Source organism: Plectrocnemia conspersa, unplaced genomic scaffold (genome assembly GCF_051122295.1).
Source record: "Plectrocnemia conspersa isolate PC_06_02 unplaced genomic scaffold, ASM5112229v1 ptg000001l, whole genome shotgun sequence".
Classification (NCBI taxonomy): Eukaryota; Metazoa; Arthropoda; class Insecta; order Trichoptera; family Polycentropodidae; genus Plectrocnemia; species Plectrocnemia conspersa.
The window spans coordinates 1,963,224-1,978,739 of record NW_028277165.1 but is presented as its reverse complement, the minus strand read 5'-3'; the positions used below and the strand labels follow the sequence as shown (position 1 = coordinate 1,978,739).

The 15,516-nt window shown below is 27.0% G+C and overlaps 1 protein-coding gene across 7 annotated transcripts in view; it reads right to left on the bottom strand.

The window, feature by feature from the left end:
- Positions 1 to 15,516, bottom strand: part of emp (epithelial membrane protein) — a 61,487-nt gene that overhangs the window by 31,427 nt on the left and 14,544 nt on the right. The window contains exon 1 of one of the 7 annotated variants that reach the window (XM_088184516.1): positions 7,794 to 8,032. The exons of 1 other annotated variant lie outside the window; for it this stretch is intronic. The gene's annotated coding sequence lies outside the window, so the exon portion shown is untranslated. Of the gene's footprint in view, positions 1 to 5,045; positions 5,131 to 7,793; positions 8,033 to 15,516 lie in introns of those variants that run through there. 5 more of the 7 variants (XM_088184522.1, XM_088184503.1, XM_088184492.1 and 2 more) reach the window with 5 other exon arrangements.

Here is a 15,516-nt window from a genome sequence, read left to right as displayed (position 1 = left end):
TGATTTTTAAATGAATTCACATAACTTGAAAACGACTAGAATCAGAAGTTTAAGTCAAACTTTGTACGAACTATAAAAAGTATTTTTCTAAGGTGTTAAATATATGATTAATAATGAAAAATGTTACACGATATAATTGAGATGCTTTGTTATAAATATAAATTTAATTAATCTTTTAAAGAAATAGATAAAAGATAAATTTATTTATATTAAATTTAATTTAACAGAAATATTAATAATATATACTACTATCAATATGCTGTAGTTTTAATTCACTACAATTTCTAAATACACAAATGTCCTAATATCATAAATCTACTTTTGTGGCAGTTGACATATTTTTGCCTTTAAGATTCTATATATAATATCTAATATTTTCATAATATATTAATTGAATTTAAAGTCAATGTTATTATTTTCTAACTTATTATCATAAAAATGAGGCATTTTCTCAAATATTTTATATGGGATCAGTAATAAAATCTTAATTATGAGTTTTTGTATCATTTATTTGATTAAAGTTTATTTAAGATATTCTCTCTTCTATCTGTTATAACATATAAGACTATCCATTTTAATAATATTTTAATTTTTTAGTTGAAATTAAGAATATCCTTAAACTAATATAAAGGACTTGTATTGTTTATAATTATTTTGTTTTTTTTAAAACAAAATTAAGGTACGTTAAGAATTCAAATACAACTAAATAGTTAGCGAGTATTAATATTTTTGAAATCTCAGGATTCATCGCGATTTTCGCTTACTTTCTTTCTATATTTCGGCTGTAATTCTCTAGCCATGGTCACGAATTATCCGTAACTGATATTTACGTTCGCTACGGATAATTCGTGACCATGGCTGGAGAGTCACAGCCGAAATATAAAAAGAAAGTAAGCGAAAATCGCGATGAATCCCGAGATTTAAAATATATATATATATATATATATATATATATATATATATATATATATATATATATTTTGTTTTTAGATTTTCGCGAGTATAATTATTTTTGAAATCTAGGAATTCATCGCGATTTTTTCTTACTTGTATTCTATACTTCGGCCGTGATTTTTCGGCCATGATCACGAATTATTTGCGAAGAAGAAAAAAACGCGATGAATCCTGAGATTTCAAAAAAAAAAATTATGTATATATATATATATATATATATATATATATATATATATATATATATATAATTGTATTTCTTATATTATTATAATAGCTAAATTTAAAACCCTAAAAACAGAATTATTTAGGAATATATATATATATATATATATATATATATATATATATATATATATATATATATATATATATATATATATATATATATATATATATATATATATATATATATATATATATATATATATATATATATATATATATATATATATATATATTCCTAAATAATTCTGTTTTTAGGGTTTTAAATTTAGCTATTATAATAATATAAGAAATACAATTCCTGCCATTAATTATAATTTTATGATACACATTTGAAGATCACTAGTATATAAAAAAATAAATGTGGGTTACACTAACACAAAAACAAGGTTTCGAGCGCAAAAGCGATATGAGTTTGAAGCGCAAGCGAAATTCGCTAAAAGTAAACGTCATACTCGACAATTAAAATACGGTCAATAGCCAAATGTTTGTTAGGTATTGCATTAAAAAAAACGATTTGTTAATTGCACTATAAAAGTTATTTGAATTAAAAAAAAGTTTACTAATTATCTAGCAAAAGATAAGGGTTTCAAAAGCGAAGCGCGCGATTCTAAGCAAAAAATTTAAATTTTGCGCTGCAGGATAAACCGAAACATATGGTCTTATTTTATTGCTTTTATTGTCACTTTTATTTAAATTACGAAATAAAATTATCAATAATTTTAATCAAAAATTAATTACAATTGAGCTATAGTAATTCTAGGCCTTTTATTTTACTTATAAATTATTATAATAACCAAATGTGAAAGAAAAGTATTTAATTTTAATAGCAACATTTCTATCGAATAATAACAGTTTTAGCTTATTTTATTCTTAATAAAATGCTGCGAAGACTAAGAATAGAAAGGACTATTTCTGCCTAAATTTTATAATCATAATTGTAATAAACAAACAATCAGAAAAGTAAGCTTAAAGACTCACTTTTTTTTATTAAATCTAATTAACTTAAAATTGCGCTACGACAATTTAAAACTCTTATATTTATGTATATAAATATGTAACCAATGCTACCAACATTAAAGCAGAAAAGATTTGCTTTTATATATTAAAATTATATAATAAAAAAATCTTTCAATTGTATTTTATGATAAAATAATCCTCACCACAGCTCTGAGCTCAAAACATAGCACACGAAAAGAGAAATCGTGACATGTGACCCAAGCGGCCGCATGATGGAAGCCCAACAAAAATAAGGCTGTATCGTTAATCTAGATAATTTCTAGACGAAATTGCCTAGCTGGAGCAGTTTAAGGCCAAGCGCCATACGGAACGCGTATCACTGAGATTTCTACGATTTTTTAAATTACTATAATGACCCCCGAGTTGTTTTTATTATTAATATGGCAACACCGAAGAGGCCGGGTTAATTCGGAGTCGCTTTATTTATTTTTTATATTTTCAATTCAACCAGACTAATGAACACAACCTCACTGATATGATATTAATTTGAAAACAACAATCGAATGACCTTGAACCGAATACTTTAGAGAAAAATTAAAAAATAGTCAAGATCGTAGTACATTCTCACGACAGCGCAAATATGTCTGGTCTAGATTTTCTCACAGGATATCATTGTCGAAAATTTCATCGTGGTGATTTTTAAAATCATGATTAATGCATTATTGTGTCTATGCATGATACATAATAAACTAATAGGCGTTTCGAAAGGAAAAGTAAATATAAAATCAGGCAGAAATAGTCCTTTCTATTCTCAGCCTTATCTTATCTGAAGTTTGTGAATGAATTTATTTATTTTAGTTTAACTCTATCAATAAAAAGACAAGTCAATACCAGAATAAACAGTAAATATTCGTGTCAAAAAGCTATGAAATATATGGATAAAACCAATTATTACCACATCATTATATGTTGATTAATATTTTCACACTATTTATGCACTACCTATTATTATTTTATTTAATCACAACGATATTCATAAATGAGATTATAAAAAATAATTATTTCAATGAAATGTGTCAAAGAGTTAAATAAAATATTATATCCATACGATATAATAAAATTTCAATTATTAAATGTATTTAAATATAAAAATACGCATCTAAAAAACTACGTTTATGTCAGTTGAGACATTTTTCTTTTGGGTTAATATTTGTAAAATCTTAATAAAGTGTTATAAAAATAATATTGTATCGTCAAAAGGACTTTGGTATAATGATATACTTTTGGCATTTATAAGTGCGATTTTTTCGCTTTATTTTTGCTATACGCGTATCGTGTGTATCGAAAAACACGCAAACGTGTTTATGAGCCGATCGCCAACAAACTGGAGCACAATTTGTTTGTGAGCAGGTAAACGGCTAATATGTAGAAATCTATTTTCATATCGAAAACTTTCTAAGATAAAATAAAATAGTGATATTATGTTAATGCGAAAGTTTATACGCAATAAATTCTTCTGAAATATCGTGGGCGTCAAATTTCCGAAAGTCTTCAAGTGAAACTAACCTTAAGTACTTAATTGACCCATCGGTTTCATCTGAGGCATTGCCAAGGTCGAGCGTAGACAACAGCCTAATTTTTAGAATCGATCATAGGCACTTATGTCGATAAAATGAGGCCTGTTCTATTATGAAATAGTAACTACAATAATGTATATTTGATGTTGAATGTGGTCTTAGTTATGCAACAGAAAATGGTATTCTCATACGTAAGACTCAAACACAATAAAGAGAAAAATAATCATTTAATGAGTTTATATAGCATGTTTATTTTTTTATAATAACAATATATTATGATCACGTTATGTTTATGGATTTAAGTTATTCATACAACAGTTAATTGTAGACTTTTCAATACTCTCCATTAAATATTTACGCGTTCTAAAAAGTGTTTTTTTCTAGAACAAAAAAAGATAAGAAAAACAGTTTTCGTTTTTAAAAATTATCTAAAAAATGTAAGTGAAATGTTTTGCTTGGAATAGAGAAATCTATATAAATAAATTCCTTGCGTATGATAGCAATTTAATATTTTTTTCTTATATACATATCAATCAAAGAGAAGAGAGCTTACAAAGTATGTCATTGCTGAAGCAAGGTAAAACCAGTCATAGATTTAATAATAATAAAAAATAAGTTAGGATAACTGAAGCAAATTGGCTTCATATGTTAAGTGACAGACAACCTTGTATTATAAATTTAAAAAAACGTTTCATCATTTTACGCCTTATTCTAGGACTTTTACCAATAAATAAAGAATATATACAAGATTTAAAATTTACAAACATACTAATAAAATATAGGAGTTATTACGAAAACTAACGTTGTGTTAATATACTTAGGTATAGGTAGATTTAGATAAAAACATCAACAAAAAATCAATACACATTTTTTTAGCCAAAAATATATTCCAAAAAATATAAAAAAAATTTATCGCATTTTTGAGGTTTTGCAACTCAAAGAATAATAAAGTAGAAAAAAATTCCAAACCTGAATTATTACGGATGTTTAAAATTAATATATGTCATTTTAGCATTAGCCAACTTGTCGAAATAGTCACAGAATTTGAGTCCTTCATACTTTTAATCTATGATATTTTGATACACAGTCAAAAATACTCTAGAATAGCATTAAGATAATATACTTTTAAAGTAAAATTACATTCAAAACGGTCAATCGTAAAAATCCTTTTGATAAATTAAAATTGATTTCTTTCCGGTACCACAATAAAAGTTAAATCGCGTTACATTATTTATAACTTTCGTTACGTAAACAATTAAACGAATGGCACTAGACCAGTCAGTCCAACGCACGACGACCAAACGAGAATATTATAAAATCAGGCAACAACACCTGTTCGTCGCTGTTGCGAAACAAATCTCGCAAATCGCACAGTTATTATATTACTCCACACCCTAGCGCGAAACTTTTCGAACTGATAGTGTTGCCATACGAATAAGACTGGCGACAAGGCTTGACCACCTCCAAATTGTGGAACGATTTAACCCAAGGCGGAAGACGAACGACCATTATCGACACGATATAACAATTATTGTCAACGAAAATTGCGCTAATAATTATATCAAAAAAATACCCGTTTAACGAGCGTTTGGTATTACCCCGTTGTCACGTTTTTATGTTTTTTTTTTAATTTTTAAAAACCTTCATTATATATTAGGCTCTTTTTTGTATGGAATAAAATAATAGCTTTTGCTGAATAATATAACATTGTACTGTAAAAGCAATTTTGTACATATAAATTTTAGAAATAGTATCAGAAAAATCATAACTTTTCTACGTAAATTTTTAAATTGCTCAAAATGAATGTATTCAACTTGTCCCTTACCTAAAAAGGATTTTTAGATTAAAAAATACTACCTTCTTAGTTGAAAAATAATAAAAAATGCTGATTCCAAAATAAAAAAAAATATATTAATATCTATTCTGTAATTTCACTTTATTATTTAACACAAAATGTTATTATAGATCTGAATCGTAAGCTGTCAAATTTTGTCTATGCCCAATATTGGTCATAAGCTACTTAAAACAACTAGTATTTTTTTATGTATATATATTGACAGTTAAAATGTTTATCGGTTAAGATGTTTTATAACTAAATTAATAAATTGGCTACTTCTTATTTTTTCTTATTTCTATAACACATATAATTATATACTTTTCTTAATTAAAGTATACTAATAAGATTTTATAAATTTAGTGTATTTCAAAATAAATATTGTAAGAATCATTTTTAGGCACAAGACAAAAGAAAGACATTATTTTGAATATTTAGCACATAATACGTAACTAACATAAAATGTGATTTATAAACAAAATAATTAGTACTAAATTTTATTTTTATAGTTAACAAAAATAGCAAGTGAAAAAAAGAAGTAACCTTATATTTAGTACAAACTAACATTTAATAAATCGCAAATAACAATGAACCATAACACGTTAACGCCGGTAAACGCATATATGCGTCATTCGCCATTTAAAGTCTTTTCAATTAGTAAATTCATATGATTTTACATACAAATATTATAGGCATATCCCTAATATTTAAATGTTATAATTACTAAATAAATTTGATCAATTAGCACAGACAAAGTTTTCCAATATTTTATTTATCTCATGGATGAATATCAATGACTCACACCTAAAAGACGTAAGATCTAATCCCATATATGAGCCCTAATAATTACAATTTTAATGTGTCTGGAAGATCGGAATTACTGATTAATATATAATCAATGACTAACTCCTAAAGTATCTGTGTTCATATACCATATATGAAACCTAGCGTTTTTAAATTTCTATTGTATCTAGGATATCATAATTAAGAATTTTATATAATTTTAATTCTGATATAATTTCATAGATAAGGTGTTCCTAAATTTCATAGATAAGGTGTTCCTAGATTTTCCTGATCTCTTAAATGAGGTGCAAATCTCCCCGGTCTTTCATCGATATTAATTTAAGAGATCAGGAAAATATAGGAAAACCTTATCTATAAAAATAAATTAATTTTATTAAAACCCTAGTGTTTTTAAATTTTTAATATGTTTAAAAGATCAGAATTAGTGATTATGACACATAATTTTAATTCCGATCGATTATTGCAGATAACGTTTTCTTAGATTTTGTTGTGCTGGCGGATAAGTTTCAATGTCAAAAATTTTATTTTCAATTCCATATATAAACCCTAGTATTTTAGAATTTAAATTAAATTTATGATTACTACATAATTTTAATTCCGATCAGTCATCACAATTTAGGTTTTTATAGATTTTCCTAATTGTATCAAAATCAAAAACTAACCCTAATATTTCACAATTTTTATGTTTCTGGAATATTGAAATTAGTGATTTTTGTATAGGTTTTCCTAGGTTTTAGTGATTTCATTAATCAAAATCAATAACTAACACCTGAAATAACTGAGTTAAAATCTCATATAAATACCGACCCTAATGTTTTACTATTTTTATGTGTCTGAAAGATTGGATTTAGTGATTAATATACAATTATAATATAATATAATAATATACAATTATAATCGATATTCACAGATTAGGGTTTCTTTGATCTTCCTGATCTCTCGGGTGAATATCGATACACGTGAAATAATTGAGTGAATTATAGTGTTTTAGAATTTCTATCGTGTGACTAATTAAAATCGAGATCATGCGTTTAAATAGTGTAAATGATCACATCAGTGTTATCACTAATATTATAATAAAAAGATATAACTCTGTTGATAACAAAATGCTTATAATTGATTCACAATAGTAAGTATTACTTTTTCAATCCGTAGTTTAATATTCATATTAATTTAAAATATGGTAAATCAAATATATAATATTATATAAAAACTTTTATAATCAATTTCTATGATAGCTTAAGTACAAATTAATTTATATATTAATTCCAATTTCAATATCAAAGTATGTTTTCTTTTAGGTTTATAAATTGACAGTTTTTCAATCGTTAAATTTGTTTCTTTAATCCTACTAGTAGTAAAAAATACTGAGTAAAACAGTATTTTCACTAACTAAAGGACACTTTTTCTCAACATCTTAAACCGATCGGTTTAATCCCCACCACCGACTCGAGGCAATCGAGAGTACACTGCGAATCGGTTTTAGCACACTTGTATCGACACTGAACTCACACGCGACTTTGTAAATTAAAATTTAAAATTTTCGCTTTTTAGGTTATGTCACCTTTGTAAGTAACGGTTTTAATTATTACGTTTATTAATTTCGGATTAAGCACAAGCGCACAAAGAAAGAGAGAGAGCGGCTCACGCACCACTCCTCCGCGACTGACTCGCGATGTCTGTTGGTCGAGCAGTAAGTCAACCGAGGCTTGTATTCGCCCGGGGCCTTTCTTGTCAGGGCTCTCCAATTGTTGGCTTTTTCGGACACGTACTCTCAAGAAGGAAAACAAACAAAAGGCACGTATGCGAAGGGTAAAGAGGCACGTCTTGGCGAATCGACAGTTAATTTCCGGGTGACAAATTGCGAATTGGAGAAAGAAAAACATGACTAGGGAAAAACATACATTTGTGTATTAAACGTATTGTATACGTGATGTTATCTTTGTTTTCATTTCAATGATAGATTACATTGATTTAAAAAAAAAAACTGTTTTCGCCTTAAAGGCTCTGAAGTGAGTCACGAGCGAAAAAATAAATTTTACTAAATTATTTTAATATTTAATATATTATATATTGATCATCGATCTGTTGAAAATTTAATAATAAAATAATAGATATTTCGTTTTTATTATGGGCGATAACAGAAATACTGATACTACTTTAGCTTACTTTATTGTCTAGAATAATTATTATGATTTATCAAATAAATTATTAATTAAAAATTAAATACGGTGTATTATTATTAAAATCAAAATACTATGCATTTAAAGTCATAATTTTCATATTTTGTGAAACGTTTTTTTTGGTTACATAAAATTCATTAAAGGTATATTTTATTCTCTGCCATTTAATTATTATTATAAATGTATAATTTCTTATTCCATATAGTCCAGCTAACGATACTACTGTTAAAATAATACTAATTTATTATCTGCAAGCGGCATTTTTTTAATGCAATATCTGATAAATATTTATCAGCGAAATTTTAAAAACTCGTAAATGTCTAAATATTTTCCTTTATCTTTGTATTTAAATTATATCACTAAAATATATGTCTGTCAGCAGATATTTTGTGGTACGCGCTCACAATCTTGCGCTTTGCACTCGTAAAATCACACATTCGAATTTTTTTTTACATATTATTTGTATTCAAGTTATTTATCAAATAAAATTAGAATCAATCTCAGGCATCGCGTTTCATACATTTTATAATAAAAGCAGAAACATATTGATTGCCGCAAGGTAGTTAATAATTATTTGCAAATATAAATAATAATCTGTATTGTATGCTGTTTAACAAACATTTGTCTATCGACCGTTTTTTGTCGAATATGAAATTTATAAAAGTGGCAAAATCTTGCAATATAATATTATATATATCAACAAAATCTACACCTGTCAACATATTTTTGCAGTACGCACCCATAATATTGCGCATTGCACTAATAAAATTGCTTTAAAGCTCGAAACGTTTTTTTTAGTGTAAAACACATCTAATTATTTAACAAAATTTATTTGTGAACTTACAGAATATTTATCTTAAAATTAAAATTGCGTTTCGTTCATTTTAAGATATTATTACTAGCTTTAAATACATAAGCATAATAAAACAACCCTAATGCAGGAACATATCTATATAACAAAAATTATTTTTTTCTGTAAGAATGATAATTAAAATATTAAAAAAATAGATGTAAATATTATTTTATGTATTTTCACCTTTTATATAAATTTTAAACAAAATTTAATAATTTATTAATACAAAAACTATTATATAAATATATTAGTGTGAAAAAATTTATAAGCTCAAATAATATTAGAAATAGTTTGATTAAATATCTATTATTTTAGAAATTTTAGAATAATAATAATAATAAAATCTTCTAATCGTAAACTTATTGATTCTTAATAAGAAACAAATAATAATCAATGTCGGGCATTGTGTTTCGTACATTTAAAAAAAAATATTATTTATTTATTAAATGTTTGTTTTTACAGTTGATTTTAACTAATGCATATAAAAACATATTTTTGATATTCATTTAAAATATCATTGCTTCAATGGGATGCATTACTAAAAAATATTTATCTATTTATTTTTTATCCTTTCATCATTTGAAGAATGTAAAAAAGATACGTATATTTTTATTTTATTTTATAATTACCATATTACTACAGAATCAAATTAACCTCTTAGAAGATTGACATATTGTTTATTGTCCATTTTTAATGATACTGTAATAAACACAATAAAATTTGTTCAAAAAATGTTTTATAAAAAGAGTTTGAGGGTCGGCGAAATACATTGAATATGGTGCAATTTACTATTAAATTTTGAGTGTATAAATGATTTCATATTATTTTATTTATTTATAAGGTTTCATGGCGATATTTCCTTAATGTAAATACTGCATTGCAACATAAGAGTCGTTAGCCCAATGCGTTTCAACGAGATAAACACACAAAAACTTCTAAGTAAGTTTTAAGACACAGACTGAAATCTAAGTTTGTAAATCATATATTTTATAAATTATTAACTATGATTACAGATCCATAAATGTCACTATTAACGACCTATCGCATAATAATAATAATCTGTGATATTAGGAAAATCAAAGAAAACCCAATCTATGATGATCGATTGGAATTATAATTATTTAAAAGTCACTAATTTCAATATTGATTGAAATTTAAAAACATATAGGATTTGAACCCAAGTTTTTAAAGTGCTGGTCACTGACTGTACCACTATTATAAAAACCATGTAGAACTTAAGCCCAGTTCTTTCAGGTATTAGTCTCCCACTATTTTACTATTACTATTCAACAGGGTTACTCTTTGATGTTGCAGGAATATTAAAAAAATATATAGGAATGAATCTTGACGAGTTCGTCCTTAATATTTTAGATACATATGTGTAAAAAACTAATAAAAAATATAAACGCGCATTTTTACAATTCTAAGCATGCTACACTTTATAATAATCCCTACATAATTATGCCTTGATGTTTCAAACACACAAGCATACAGAAAAATAAAAAAGATACTTTTAGATAAATTATAAAATATAAATTTGCATCAATTTAAAAAATATATAGTGTCTCTCTGAATACAAAAACAATCTCTCAATTAAGAATTAATATTTATTGTCTGTTTTAGATAAGTATTGGTAGCACCTGGCGCAAGTATTGTGTTATGCAGGTATGCGTTGCTAACTGTACGCAAGTAAAGGCAAATTGTAAAGGCGCGGAGCTGTTGAAAATTATCCGCATTCATTACGCAGAGGAGCTCCTTTCGCTTTTATTTCGTCCCCAAAAAACCACCCCTATTCGATTTTAAGGCAAATCAGTATTTCGCAACCTTGACGAATTTCGATAACGACTGGTGAAAGCAAGCGACACGAAACGCAATCCAAACTCTTCTCCTATTGAATAATCTCTCTTCACAAACTTTCTTGACAGAATTCCAACTGTGACTTATTATTACGCGTCATTTTTTCGGTTATTATTTATGTTTTTTGAGTTTACCGTGACGCAAACGATTCCCAAACCCGGGCGCCTGGGAAACGTTTTGTCCGTTTGAGAACAAAGACGGTTGGCTAATTTGGTCTGTGGCTTACTAGGTTATGAGAGGAAACTGTTTTATAAGAATAAAACACATAACAGAAGCTATTGAGCGTAGTTTGACCCATAAATATAGCCGTTGCTAGTATTTTTTTATTTATACTCACGTATAAATACATACAAAGCCTATTTTCTGTTCAATGTCAATAATTATGGGCGGAATCAGACTCATTATTATTGTCTAATAAATGTTTTAAATAAAAGACCTTTCAATTTTTTGATAAAAGCGAAGCGTCTGGTTTCGAGCTAAATCATCGACATTGCTCAAAAAATAAAAGACTGAAAGTCAGTTATCTATTCGTTGGCAAAATTGCCGACGAAATTTGTAACTAATATTATAACAAAACGTAATTATTATGTGTTTCTTTTTTAAAGGTAATTTTAGCCGATTCGGCGTAGCTCCGCTCTTTCGTTATTTCAAGTCAAGCAGTTTTGGTAGAAGTTTCTGATGCAAGTTATTAAGAATGATAACGAAAGTATTTTAAGCCATTGAGAATGTGGAGAAATCAAACGTCACCTCAAATCTTCGATCCTTTGAAAAAAGTTGATCATTTTGGGCGGAACCAGACTCTTTTTTTATAGCTAATATATATCTCAACACTTATATAATTAAAATGACTGCATGACCCGATCGAACAGGTGAAATAAAAGTGTTTTTTTTTTGTTTTTTAATGTTTCAAGTCATAAGCGAAATGGTGTTAGTTTTAGTGAGAACTACAGAAGAAAGTACGACAGTGTTCTGGTTTATATTCTCTCAAGGAATGTAGGGTTTAATGTCCATCCCAGTCCCAGATCTTTACATTAATACTGATAATTCAGGGTGGAATCAGACTCTTTGTTTTTCTCTAATACAGATCTTTTTAAACACTGGCGTGTATAACGGCGTAACAGTAAATTTAAATTTATGTACGTTTAATAACGTAGGAAACATGTTATTTTTTTGTTAAAATGATCTCTAACGGTTTAGTGCTATAAATTGATAAAGATAATGAAAAATCCGCGCGAATACGCACAACTGTTTTTTACGTTAACTAAACTACAACTCTTAGTATATTTAAGAAATATAAAACTTTCAATTTGCAATTTTTTAGGATTTTTTACGAGTTACAATTTTTGTTATTATTTCAGAAAAACACTATTTTAATACAATCTTTTTTTTTAAAGATCGCATAAAACGAAATTTGTAATGAAACGTTCAAATATTATTCACTTGTACTTTGAACATTTATTTTACTTATAAAGTAAACAAGAAAAATCTTGAACGACACGCGTGCACTTCAGAAAGCAGCTCAGGCCACACTGCATGGGCAGTGGTAGAGGTTCCAGGTGTAGGTCAAGTGCAATAAATAGACGTAAGCTATTAACTCACGCGTTTTAATTTTGAGTATATAAAAAATATTTTTTTCACCGCGTAAATCAACAGATGAATTCAATATAATACAAAATAATTTTAATAATATCGCTAAATAAAAATATAAAATTATTTTACTACCAATTTTAACTTGAAAGTTTTTATTATTTCTATCCAATAAAAAGGATTAAATATGTTGAATCTGAAAGTTTCAAAATAGTGGGCGATACTGGTCGATGACTTTAACAGCGGAAACAGTAATTAAATTTTCTTGATTGGAAAGGTAATATAAGAACACATAACAAATAGTAGTAAAGATATTAAAGCAAGCTATGAAGTTATTGTATATATTTTTCTGTATACCAGATTTTACTGTTAGTGAAAATAAAACAATCTGGCACGTTAAAGTGTGTCATTACTAAAGCAAAGTTAAATAAGCGATTTACAGATTTTAACATATCTTGTGATTCTTATACTACAATATACAAATAGAATTTCGCTGGTAACTAAGGGAAAGTTACAATATTTTAAAAGTATGTCACAATTATGCTAATAGTTGTTATGAAAACCTTACAGTCTTTGAATGTCTGTGTTAATAAAATTTTACATTGATTAATATGATATTAAATACATTTATCTTTTTTTACTTTATTTAAAAGTAATTGTTAAATTTAATTAATTAAACGTATTTTAATGTGGTTGTCTGCAATTATTTAAGTAAATTGCGCAATTGAATTATATGACCGTCACTTTATTTATATAATCAATGTTTTGCATATAAATCCCAAATAGTGGTTAATAAATATGCAACGTTATTTAATTATAGTCTACTACTATCCTTTCATAATACATAAAAAATATATATAATTTTTCTATTATACACCATCGGTAATAATTAATTTATCGTTTTGATTAGAAAAATCGAAACCCGATAGAAATCGTCGGATTTCTCCGAAAAATCGCTTGAGAAGAAATCGATCTGTGGCGATTATTGTTTACCAGTGTGTTTGCTAATGTGCGTTTATGTATATCTTCCATGTTAATTTTATAGTATGCGGCTGGTCACTTTCACTGCTTTTTTATTTTCAAAAAATACAACCAGTCAAGCGTTCATCGCGCGTTTGTATAACAAATATCGCAACGAACCATTTAAGCCATAGCAATTAAAACCAGCCATTTTAAACCGAAATTGGGAGAAATAACGATATTGGAAATCAATGAAAATCTTAAGAAAATTGATACAAAATTATGAAGCATAGTTTTCAAAAAATAATATTCATTATAAACAAAAGCAAAAAAATGTATTATAAAAAAAATATATACAATATATATATATATATATATATATATATATATATATATATATATATATATATATATATATATATATATATATATATATATATATATATATATATATATATATATATATATATATATATATATATATATATATATATATATATATATATATATATATATATATATATATATATAAAGTTAAAATTTACAGATGCTAAAATTTTATTTTTTAACCATAGTTAATTATTGAACAAAGATTGCATCTGTGGGGGCCGATTTATTTGACCACAAAACTAGGCAGCACTTTCATAACAATAACGTGACGGCGGCTAGGGCAACATTTATTCTATGGTGGACAATGACGGGATCGTGACGGCCAGCGAAGCCTCGTTTCATTTACAATAATTATGTAATTGTGAGATGTTATAGCTAAGGTCATTCAAAAGACCACTTAAGATATTAAAAAAAGGAAATAACAACTCGTTTTTGACAAAAAGCCTAATAACAATAAGAGAATACTTAATACTGCAATAACATAACTTAGCAGACCATATGTTAGCACATTAATATACATTAAAAAAACTACCCTTGTGTGCGTTAATAATGTATAATAATCAATGCGTTCAACCGGCATAAAAACCGCCAATGTCATCTACCCCTTGCACTAAAGTTCGCATTGTATGTGTAAGTTCACTTTAAGGCGTAAATATATTTCATTAATTAAATAATCAAGCAATGCAATTGACCCACCAACCTCCGAATATGTGAGTCAACAGAGCTGTCTCGAATCTAGAATATAAAAAACTTAAAATTCGAGACAAGAAGATCAAACTACATGCAGTAAATATTAATTCAAGAGATGTATTATATCCTGATGACCTGTAAGTGTTTCAGAACATTTGCATAAATTCATATTCACTCTCTTTAGAGAAAGACCTGTAGGTGGTCGATCGACAATCAGTATTGCCAAGTGCAATGTTATCACGTTTTCCAGTGTCTTTCGAGCACAGTTTAAGATTTTCTATGCACATCATCAAAGTATGCGATAAGACGTCGAGAATGCTCGGTTTTCTTTTGCGGAGCGCGTGTCACTTTATTTATTTTTTGTCAAATTTAAAATAAGGCTCCGTGGTCTGAAATCTGAGCAAAGTACTCCTTGTCATTGGAGAGAATTTAAAGAAATTTAAAAAATATGTATTTTAGTCTATTTTTTTATTAGGAACGTGGAAATACATTGAAAAGTAGCGATGTAAAAAGTCTGTAAATTCTCGAGGCGAGCTTTAAAATGGCCCAAAGAGTCGCGATCACGTCCCTAATTCTTGCCCGTCGCAGCCAGGTCGTTAGCGCTTGAAAACGCTCCTTTTGCACGAGCTATCCAGCTCCTCAACG